Source organism: Macrobrachium nipponense, chromosome 33 (genome assembly GCF_015104395.2).
Source record: "Macrobrachium nipponense isolate FS-2020 chromosome 33, ASM1510439v2, whole genome shotgun sequence".
Lineage (NCBI taxonomy): Eukaryota > Metazoa > Arthropoda > Malacostraca > Decapoda > Palaemonidae > Macrobrachium > Macrobrachium nipponense.
In genome coordinates, this window is record NC_087219.1 from 15,881,745 (window position 1) to 15,893,113 (window position 11,369).

The following is an 11,369-nucleotide window of genomic DNA, read 5'->3' on the forward strand; positions in this document are numbered from 1 at the left end:
TTCTGTTCAAATAGGCTTGTCTTGAAGCCAATCCATTTCGTTAGTGGCTTGGAATTTTTCATTACGTGTATAGGGTGGTATAACATAGATCATGTTTTTCTCTCTCTCTCTCTCTCTCTCTCTCTCTCTCTCTCTCTCTCTCTCTCTCATATACACGCGCTCATGATTTGATTTATTGATCTGACAGTTGAATATGATGTTAGTGTTATTTTCACTTTTTTTTTCTTTTTTTCAGGTAAGCTGAACGATAGTGTGACATCACGGGCGTTTCGTAAGTTAAAATAGTGTTTTTTTTTTATTTCTTCCCCTCTCTCTCTCTCTCTCTTTATACACACGCACACATTTATGTTATGTGTGTGTGTTTGTGTGTATACATTTCTCATTTGTTTCCACGAACACAAACGCATTAAATTCTCAAACTGAACAAAGACACGATAGACGGAATGGGAGGAATATTTTCAACCCGACGCTATCCTGGCGAAACGGTACGAACGACTGGCAGTCATTCAACTCTGCGAAGAGAGAGAGAGAGAGAGAGAGAGAGAGAGAGGAGAGAGAGAGAGAAATTGCTAAATCATGTTAATAGAACACAACAATGAGAGATTTATACTCTCCGTCTCTGGCTGGCAGAATTCTGCCTCTGAGAAAACGGGATTGGCCCTCCCAGCTGCTGGCAAAGAAAACGGGAATATATAGCATCTTGCCTCTTGTCCTCGGTTTGAAATGGGTTGAGTTTAGTAGTTTTTCTTTACTTGTTTTTCCGTTTATATTGTTTTATTTTTTACTGTTAATGATGATTATTCATTACTCATCTTCGTATTATACAGCATTTCAACTGTTTGTTTGTCACTCTGTCATTATTGGTATGATTCTCCTTCCACTTTTCACACTTACGTACGTGTGTCCTTGCTTCTCTCTCTCTCTCTCTCTCTCTCTCTCTCTCTCTCTCTCTTCTTCTTCTTCTTCTTCTTCTTCTTCTTCTTCTATTTACTCCGTCCTCATCCTTCTTCCCTGCACATTTCTCTCTTTTTATCATCTTTCTCTTCTTTTCCATCCTCCTATACCTATCCCTCTACCTATTCATCTTCACCCCCCTCTCTCTCTCTCTACCTATCCTCCCCCTCCTTTCTCCCCCTACCTTCTCCCTCTCCCCCTTTTGCCTATCTTCCCCCTCCCTCTACCTATCATCCCCCTCCCCCTCTCTTCTCCCTCTCCCCCTTCCCTCCCTCCTCCTCTCCCTTCCCCTCCTCCTCCTCCCCCCCCCCCCCCACCTAGCCATTCCAGCACCTGGGTGTATAAATAGGGGATGGCGAGGAGGCACAAACCTGTCCCTAATGCTCTAATCATTGGGTGGAGAGGTGCAAACTGACGCTCGCCTTGGCCCGATCTCATGCTCAGGCGCTCCCCGCTGCATAAGCTTTTAACAAACCCCCCCCCCCCCCCCCCTGCCCCCCCAAAAAAAGGAAAAAAAAAAGAAAAAAAAAGAAAAAAAGAGAGAATAAAGGAAATAAGGAGATATAATACCCACATAGCATATACGAAGGAAATCAATCGGATTCCAGATGGGGGACAGTGACGTGGCTCTCGAGTGTGTATGTATGTGTATGTATGTGACATATATACATATAAATGTATATATATTATATATATATATACGTATCACTATATATATATATGTATGTGCATGTATATATATACACACACACACACACACACATATATATATATATATATATATATATATATATATATATATATATATTTATATATATACGGAGTCACTATAATATGGTAGGTCATGTTTATATATGTATATATACGTACTATATATATATATATATGTGTGTGTGTATATATATATATATATACAGGTTAAATATCTGTGGAATAGATCATCTATTGCTGATGATGATAACTAGGATAATTATTTGATTCTTATTCCTGATTTTTCTAATGTTCCTTTTTCAAGCATTTTTGGTATGTGTCCCTTCATGTTTCTGATCAAAATGCATTTCTCTCATGTGAGTAGTTAGTTTAGCATTTCCGTTCTCATGTCAGCAAACTGGGAGCATGATGTTAAGTTAACTATATTATTTTATTATTAGTTAGTTCATTATTATTATTATTATTATTACATTATTAGATTATTATTATTATTATAGTTCAGTAGATGGACCTCAAATTCATATGGAACAAACCTACAGGAGCCTCTGACTTGAAAATACAAGACCTCTGGAACTGAGGAGGCTGTCCAGTGATAGAGGAATACAAGACCTCTGGAACTGTGAAGCCCGAGGGCCTGGCACATTTACTGCCTGGAATATCCTGGCTGTCCAAGCCTTGTTGTCCAGATGCTCTCCTGAAGGAATGGATGTTTTATCACCCTTCAGAGAGTCGTGACCCCTGCTCGTACCACCTGCCACTCTGCTGAGCGAGTCACGTGCTTTGTTTATTATGCAGATCATATATTTTTATTCCCGCTCATATGTCCAGACGATTCGTCACGGCGTTGCCGCTCCATTAGCAGTTCGTCGTGAGGATCAGCTGAACCTTATTGCTCTCTCAGGAAGGATTCCTTCCGAGAGGTCGTTGTTATTTGAAGATGATGTCCCGTTTCGCCACTTTCGTGTGTTTTTTTTTTTTTTTTTTTTTTTATCAGGGTGGTAGTCGTTCTGGGAGTTTGTTCCAGTTCCAGCTTTGAATGTCTTTTTATTTTTTATTAATGTTGAATAGTGTTATGATAAGTTTGGTTCAGGACCTTATAGCGTTATACTTGTCTCCTAATTTAATTAGTTTTTATTTTTTAGTTTTCTGTGAAAGAAAACGATTGAGACGGCTTTTTGTCTGACCGTCTGATCTCAGATCTTAAAAACTACTGAGGCTAGAGGGCTGCAAATTGATGTGTTGATCATCCACTTTCCAATCATCAAGCATACCAAATTGCAGCCTCTAGCCTCAATAGTTTTCTTTTTTTTTAAGTTAAAGTTATACATGATCTTGCGTTTGGCACTGCTGTAGGTGCCAACAACACAGTTCACCACCGGCTCGAAGCTGAGATTTTCGTATAGTATTATACACTGTGCAGAAAACTCGATTACGCCGAAGAGAGTTTTGCGTATTTTTTTACTCGTATTATGTAATTTTTCTATCGAGTGATCTTAAAATTAGCGTTGTTTCAGAATCATGGAACTCTGTTTTTGTTGTATTTCTGAATAGTTTTGCTAGTTTTTTTGCCTAGTCACGTTTGAGCGTCATGGAAATCGGTGGATTTTTCCAGTTTCAATCATTTGATTGTTTTTTGTTTTGTGTTCCAGTTTCATGGAACAAAGTAGTCTGTTCCAGTTTTGAATATTTTTTCTTCCATTAAGATCTTGTAGCAGACCGAATTGTTTTTTTTCAATAATTCACAAGATGAGAGGCTTTAAATTAGTTCTCTTCTGTAGCAGATATGGTTGATTCCTGTATCAGAAAGTCTGATAGTTAAACTCCTAGTGAAATGGGTCGTTGACTTGCTACTCAATCGCTTTTTTATTTAGTTTTTCTTTTTTTGCGCTTTCTTTGAAAACAAGATGTATATTTTGCCTTATATTTATATTTCTATGTATATATTAATGAAGTACCAGACGTTTATGTTTAAAAAAAAAATACTCCGTTTTAGTGCATAGTACATTTTATGTAGTGAAGAGTAACAAGGTTTGGAAACAAAACTGTATTCGTCTACTTTTGTACGATAAAAAAATTAATTATAATTAAGTATAAAAGAATTTAGACATTTTATTAACATTAGCAAAAAAATTAAACCTATTCAAAATTTTGACCTTACAATAAACATCCACTAAACAAAGTTGACACCAAATCTTAAAAAAGAAAAAAAAAAAGTTATTTTTCTTGAAACTGAAGAGCATCTCCATCCTGGAAGACTCGTTTGCTGTTATTGTTGTTGTTGCTGCTGTTGTTGTTGTTTGTAATGATTATTATTGCTGTTGCACGTACGTGAGGTGAAGGTATATACACAGAGGACCTAACTAATCATGTTAATGGAGGGCCCCTTTGCACTTGCCTGCACCCCCCCCCCCCCCCCACCCTTTTTCCCCTTCCCCTTTCATCACGTCTGCAAATGTCATGGTGTGGTACCGCATAACTTTCGGTGTGTCACCTTTTGGTGTTACCTTTAATGATATTAGTTATGGCTTCTCTCTCTCTCTCTCTCTCTCTCTCTCTCTCTCTCTCTGTCGCAGTCTGGGCCATCGTGATAACGGGTCTTGTATTTTTGGTTGATCATTGCTTTGCATTTTCTTGTGTAAATTTCCTGACATTGCGTCACGCAAAGAGAGAGAGAGAGAGAGAGAGAGAGAGAGAGAGAGAGAGAGAGAGAGAAACATTTGATGAATGGTTTCACACATGCAGTGTGAGTGTTATCTTTGTCGAACCATCCCCCCCCCCCCCCCTTCCCCCCCCCCCCCTTCGTTTTTAATTAATTGATATTATCCGTTTTGACGTAGCAGGAGTTACTCACGTTTGTTATTCTCTCTCTCTCTCTCTCTCTCTCTCTCTCTCTCTCTCTCTCTCTCTCTCTCTCTCTCTCTCTCATGTTATCCACAGCCATTGACTAACAGCCCGGTAGATAATTGATTTACTAGGCTATTAAAGGCCTGCTGAATTTGCAAAATATTATGCAAGGGTTCCTTGGAGAGAGAGAGAGAGAGAGAGAGAGAGAGAGAGAGAGAGAGAGAGAGAGAGAGAGCTCCATCCGCCATTACCCTTATTTGAAGTCGATGCTAATTGCCTTTTCAAAGGTTAATTTTGAACGTGACACAGTGGCACTTCCGGTGAATACAGGTGGCACCCTCCTCCGCTTAATGACACTCTGTTGATGACGCTTATTGCACTGTTGCAAATGAGGCCAAAGTATATAGTGACAGAGGCGGCGATGTTGCACTGTTGCAGTGGCTGTTCGCGGTGTTGCATGCTGGGTTCCTTCGGGTATTTGTGTCGGGGAATTGTGCAGTATTTAGTGCTTAGTATTACATTTGTTAAATAAATACTATTTAATAATAAAGTATTTTGTGGCTATTATTAATTAATGAAATGATCAGGTCATAAGGCAAGTAGGTTACGACAAACCGTCATTTGACCTCGTCTAGTGAGAGGGTGGGGTCAGGTCACTGACCTAGAAAAGTCCATTGTGTGTATTTTAATTCATGGCACCTTGAACGCCACTCCCCCCCCCCCCCTCCCTTCCACCCCAAGCCAGGTCATCATTAAGATAAGTATGTTAGGAAGAACGTCATTTGACCTCGTCCTGTGAAAGGGTGGGGTCAGGTCGTTGAGCTAGAAAAGGTCATTGTGAGTAAATTAATTATTGGCACATTGAACCCCCCCCCCCCACTTCCTCCCCCCCTCCCCTCCCCCCCCACAAGCCACGATGGAGAAAGTTCAATGAACCCGAATAAAAATATTTTCAAATCATATGTCACGTAATTGGAGATTAGTAGTGTAAAAAAAAAAGCGAACGTTTTGTAAAACAACGCTTGATTTGATTTATATAGGTTTTTGGGCATAAATGCCAAGTACTGGGGCAACTAAGGCCATTCAGCGCTGAAACTGAAATTGACAGTGAAAAGGTTTGAAAGGCGTAATAGGATTGAAAACCTCTCAAATGCACTATGGATCAATTGTTAGGAGAGGGTGGACAGTGAGATGAAAGAAAGAGAATATGAATAGAGGTACAGTAAAATGAATGAAAAGGGTTACATCTAGGGGTCGAAGTGACGCTGCAAAATACCTTAAGTAATGCCTACATTACACCTCATGAGGTGCACTGACGGCAACACCCCACCTACGGGGTAAAACAGCACTTGGTTGTAAGAGCTTTCAGTTTAAGGAGACGTGTGCCGTATGAGAACAAAATTGGTGTTTCGTGACCCTGCGCAGGCGCGCTGTCTTGAATGGCAATGACTACAATGGCGTAGATTCCAGGGGTGTCTTTGTTGCCGTGGCTTTTCTTTCTCTCGTGGTGGTGATTTTTTTCCCCCCCTTTTTTAAGAGGTAGATACGCCACGCCATATTTGATTGGTTAGAGCTCTTATTTGGCTGGCGCTCTCTCTCTCTCTCTCTCTCTCTCTCTCTCTCTCTCTCAAATCCTTTTTCCTCACATTCACTGATCGTACCTTCTCCCCGCCCCCCCCCCTCTCTCTCTCTCTGTTTTTCCTCATTCATTTATTCTCTCTCTCTCTCTCTCTCTCTCTCTCTCTCTCTCTCTCTCTCTCTCTCTCTCCATCCTTTTTCCTCACATTCACTGATCTCTCTCTCTCTCTCTCTCTTCCTTTTGTCTTCCGTCCCCCTTGTCTGCCTCAACCTTATAATCAACCTGCGGGGAAGAGAGGCGTGTTAAGGTTCATGTCGACCCTGCAGATTCACACCTGTCTCCTACAATGATTCGCGGCCGTCACATACCTGTCCGGCGGTAATGCCTACTCCCATCATACCTGGAATCGTACACGCTCGGTAATTACGCTCGAAAGGGGCATCCTAATCGTGTATGTTTAGTCGAAGGAGTTTTTTTTATATGTATGTTTTTGTTGTGTGTTTTAAAGGGTTTTTTTTTATTGGTTTAGGTTTTTTTTTGTCGTGTGTTTTTGAAGTTTTTGTTTTCGTGTCTTGTGTCTTGTGGGGTTTTTTTTTAGCTGTTTTTTATGTATTTATTTATTTTTTTAACCTTTTAAGGGGCATGTTTTTTTTTTACTAGGGCCTTTTTAAAGCGCCATTTTGTTTTAGAAGGTCCGTTAACCATTTTCTTCTGAGAGGTACTCTTACCCTTTTTTTTAAGAATGAGTCATGTACATGGTATTTTAAAAAAAGTTTTTTGTGAGATACATTTACGCACCAGTTTTGGAGGTGATTATCTGAGCCACCTTTAAATTCTTTTTTGGTAGCATATTTTTTTGTAAGTTGTAGTTGTTTAAAGCCAATTTTTAGATTGTTTTTAATATGTAGAAATAAACCATTTAAAATACAAGGAATGATTTGAATGGTGTTCAGTGAGGTGAGTTTTATGGTAGTTTAAAGTAATTCTTGGGATCGTTCTATGGAGGCTGCTTTTAAGGAGCGTGGTTTTTTTTTATACCTTTTTTCCCAGTGTGTTTTTATGATTGTTTCTTATACGATTTTTGTGGGTGCTTTAAAATCCTAAATTATTCTTTCATCAAATGAACTGATCAATAAAATGGGGCTGTTTTGAAAAGGGCCATATATTGACACACTTTGTAGAGAGAGAGAGAGAGAGAGAGAGAGAGATTTCGAAATATAATAAAAATAAATATTGTTGTCCATTCGACAGAATTTACACAAGTATTTTGTGTGTTGTGTGTGTGTGTGTGTGTGAGAGAGAGAGAGAGAGAGAGAGAGAGAGAGAGAATAATTAATTATGAAAAATGGGGGAGAGAAAATTTTGCAGCATTTAGAAACACTATCAGTCTACATACTATTTGGGTCAAAACACCTATAATAACTTGAAAGAAAAATAAACGATAAAAAAAAGTATGAGAGAAAAGAGACGCACTCTACCTAAGACATCGGGAAGGAATGGGGGGGGGTGTTGCGCGCGCGCAGGAGCGTTAACCCGTCTCCTCCTGTGGCTAGAAGGGAAGGGCTTATTTGTCAGCCCAAATTGAAAGGGGATCACCTTCGCTCCCATTATTTAGACAAACTACTTATTTCACTGTCAAATGCTTTTCATTTTTTTTATATTTTTTATTCTTTTTTATATAATAGTGACGCAGGAGGTATGGGTTGAAGTGATGCGTGTTCAGTCCGTAGATTTCATGTGGTTATTTAGTTTTTATTGTGATTTTGCGTTTCATATCTCTCTCTCTCTCTCTCCACTATTATCCTCGTTTACTGTTTTTCCTCTCCTCCCCCCCTACACACACACACACACACACACTTCTACCTCAGCCTCTCCCACAACCCACCGTTTCAGCAGACGCAAGCGAGGACATAATAGTCATTTTCTAACGAGGAAGGGAAGTTGTTGTAATATCTGAAATATCTGGCAACTATCACAGACGGCGGACCTAAGTACGCGTCTCATACGAACGATTTGTTCAATTATTCTACCTCAACGAGCAATATTTGTTGTCGCAAAAAAACTATCGCCCACGTTACGTTGCGTTCGGAGGTGTATTTATTTATTTTTTCTTGGTATTGTTCGTTCGTTATGTGCGCGTGTTATTGTTATGGTACAAATAGAATAGACTGTTAACTCTCTCAGTTGGCTTTCACGTAATTGAATGGATTTTTTGCTTAAAAGAAAGAAAAAAACACATACTGCCAAGAGTTGAAGCCAATAATATATATATATATATATATACGATATATATATATATATATATATATATATATATATCATATATATATATATAGTATTGTGCGTGTGAAAATAAAATTAAACAAACTCAAATCAAAATTTAATTGAATAAGTTGAATGCATATGTAAATAAATGTAAAAGTTTTCAAATAAGAAAATAGTAGGAATATTTAATTATAAAAAATATGTACACACAGTACGAATATGAATGTATGTATAATGTGTTGAAGTCTAGCGAAAACCGGGATCGAGTCCCCTAGCCGGGTGCCGCTGTGTTTGTAAATATGACATAACCCATGTACCACTGCAGACTATTGCAATTAGTTATGTGTACCTGGTGTTAGTGGACGGTGTTGGGTAGCTGACGGTGTAGAACAACCTCATCTGACTTATATATGTATATCATATATATATAGATATATATATATATATATATATATATATATTATATATCCAAGACACTTCCAACGTTTATTTTAATATTAAGAACAAAAGTACATGAATTTTAAAAAAGAATAAGCTAAATAAAAAAAAAAAATCACTAAACTGCTGCCATGGCAGTTAACTTATGGTCGAAATTTGAGAATGATAATAAGAATAAAAAATTCCATAGGTGAATAAAATAAACCTGACATTGATAAGGGTCTATTGCGATGGGGGCGGGGGGGTTGAGAGTGGGTCACACTGATGCCCGGGAGCTCTGGAGAATGCAAATTGAAAACAAGCACCCATTACCCCGGACACGAACCGGTGGCTATTATGTGCTGTGCTGTTATTAGTGATTACATGGACGGGCGTTGTTGTGACAGAGAGGTGGTGGTCTGTCATCTCCTAAGTAGACGGGGGAGACTTTGAGTTGTAGATGGGATGGCAATTTGAGAAATGAATTTATAAAGATGACGAAGTGGGCCATCGCGTTGGAGAGATAGGACAGTGGTCCTAAAGAGGGTGAGAATGAGGGTTACCTCATCGAGGGCGTCGTAATTATATGATGTGTTACCTCGTCAGGGTCTGTCCCATTTTTAATTGGTGGTTTGCCATACTGAGGTACTCCATTTTTTCATCGAGGTCATCCCAATTTTAGTTGATTGACCTCGTCGATGCCATTCGAATGATGTGTTACCTCATCGAGGCCTATCCCATTGTTAATTGATGGTTTGCCATATTGATGCCCTCCTGTTTTCCATTGAGGTCATTTTTAATTTGTTTATCTCGTTGAGGTCATTCTAAGTATATAATGGGCTACCTCATCGAGGCCTGTCCCATTTTTAATTAATGGTTTACCATATTGACGCACTCCCGTTTTCCATCGAGGCCATCCCAATTTTAGTTGGTTGATCCCGTAGAGGTCATCCTAATTATGTAATAGGCTACCTCATCGAGGCCTATCCCATCTTTAATTTGGTGGTCTAATATACTGAGGCCCTCTATTTTCCCGTCGAGGTCATCCCATTTTTAATTGATAGGTTACGTCATGGAGGTCCCTGTTTTGCATTAAATGCGTTTTACCGCCTCGGAGCTACACCATTATTTATTGCTTAATATATAACCTCATCGAGGTCCACATGCTCTTCACTTTCTTTTCCTCGTCGAGGCCATCCCATGTGCATTATTTGGTGGTTTACCTCATCGATTTCATCCCAGTTTTCGTATCAAGATATTGCTCACGTTTTGATTTTTTTTATCACCCATCTCACGTGTTGGCTGCTACCCATTATAGTCAACCGACCACCAGATAGTTTACTCCATAAAGTAAACAAAAGCACAATGTTAACTTCTGGAGACAGACAGACGGGCAGACAAAAAAGACAGGACTAAGATCTTAGCGGTCTGCTAGAAGAAGAATTAGACCGAAAACTTGAAGGAATATTGATTTTGAACACGTTCAGCAGCGTGGTCCCAATAGTAATGGGTCCCACTGAGGCCTGAGAGACGGTCGCCCCGTCAAGGAAGTTGAGAACTGAACCGTGTCCGATCCCAGCACGAATTTCAGCGCCCCCCTCGTCTTCAGCGAGTCGTAATAACGCGTTCCGTTATGAATAACACTCCAATCGCCTTTCCTTTGATGTACTTTCCAGGCGAGGAGTGTCATTTTCCCATTACGTCGCCTCCCCCACTTTCAATTTACTCGGGAGACGCTCGGGCGGATCCGTGCATGATATTTTTGGCCCGGTAATGGCATGGCCCTCCCGAAACTACAGGATAACTCCCGCGAAACTACAGCTGCAGCCGCCTCTCATTGCAGGCGTCGTTCTTCAAACCCCTCCTGCCAGAGCAGGTCTTCCTCGAGATTCGTATCAGGTCCTTATTGCCGGTTTGAGTTGTGTTACGAAAGGAAATGACTCGTTCGAATTTTTATTTCCTTTCAAGGTCGAGAACCGACCTGTTATTAGGATGATGAATCGTTCTTATTATTCAAAAAGGGACAGGTATTCATCTCATCAAACCTAAAAGGGCGCTCATTTACGAAACATGCTCACGCTGAATGATATGCGCATTGTATGAAGACGTAAAAGTGAAGAGAAGGAAACCAACCAACTTAAAGATCGAGATGTATTTCAAGCCTTTCGTTTCTTGAGATATAAAAGAAGGGTGTTATCAAAATTTTTTCCTTGGCCATTCCTCTATAAAGGGGCGTGGCGCCTGTGGCCAGAGGCATGGCCATAGTAGCTCTTGATAATGATTTACTGAATGCCAAAGCCTGGCTTGATCGATTCGTCCAACTTCAGTTGATAGTTGTCATGTCATTTAGGATGCAACGATTGTGGTGATGTCTTAAGTTTTCCACGAGAGAGAGAGAGAGAGAGAGAGAGAGAGAGAGAGAGAGAGAGAGAGAGAGAGAGAGAGAGAGAGAGAGAGGAGAATTATACTGCAATGTTTCAACAAGCCAATGAATTAAATTCTTGATCCAAAGGGGTAGCAGCAAGAGACTGAGAAAGATTTGAAAGTTGAATTACCTGTAGGATAATTCCATCCCTCCGGGGCGAGAGCTTACCTCGCC

General features: G+C 39.9%; 1 protein-coding gene across 1 annotated transcript in view; it reads left to right on the forward strand.

Annotated features, from left to right (window-relative positions):
- The first annotated feature begins 248 nt into the window (after positions 1–248).
- The window catches only part of LOC135202960 (uncharacterized), a 63,987-nt gene continuing 52,866 nt past the window's right edge, over positions 249–11,369 (forward strand). The window contains exon 1 of the mRNA XM_064232473.1: positions 249–271. The gene's annotated coding sequence lies outside the window, so the exon portion shown is untranslated. The remainder of the gene's footprint in view (positions 272–11,369) is intronic.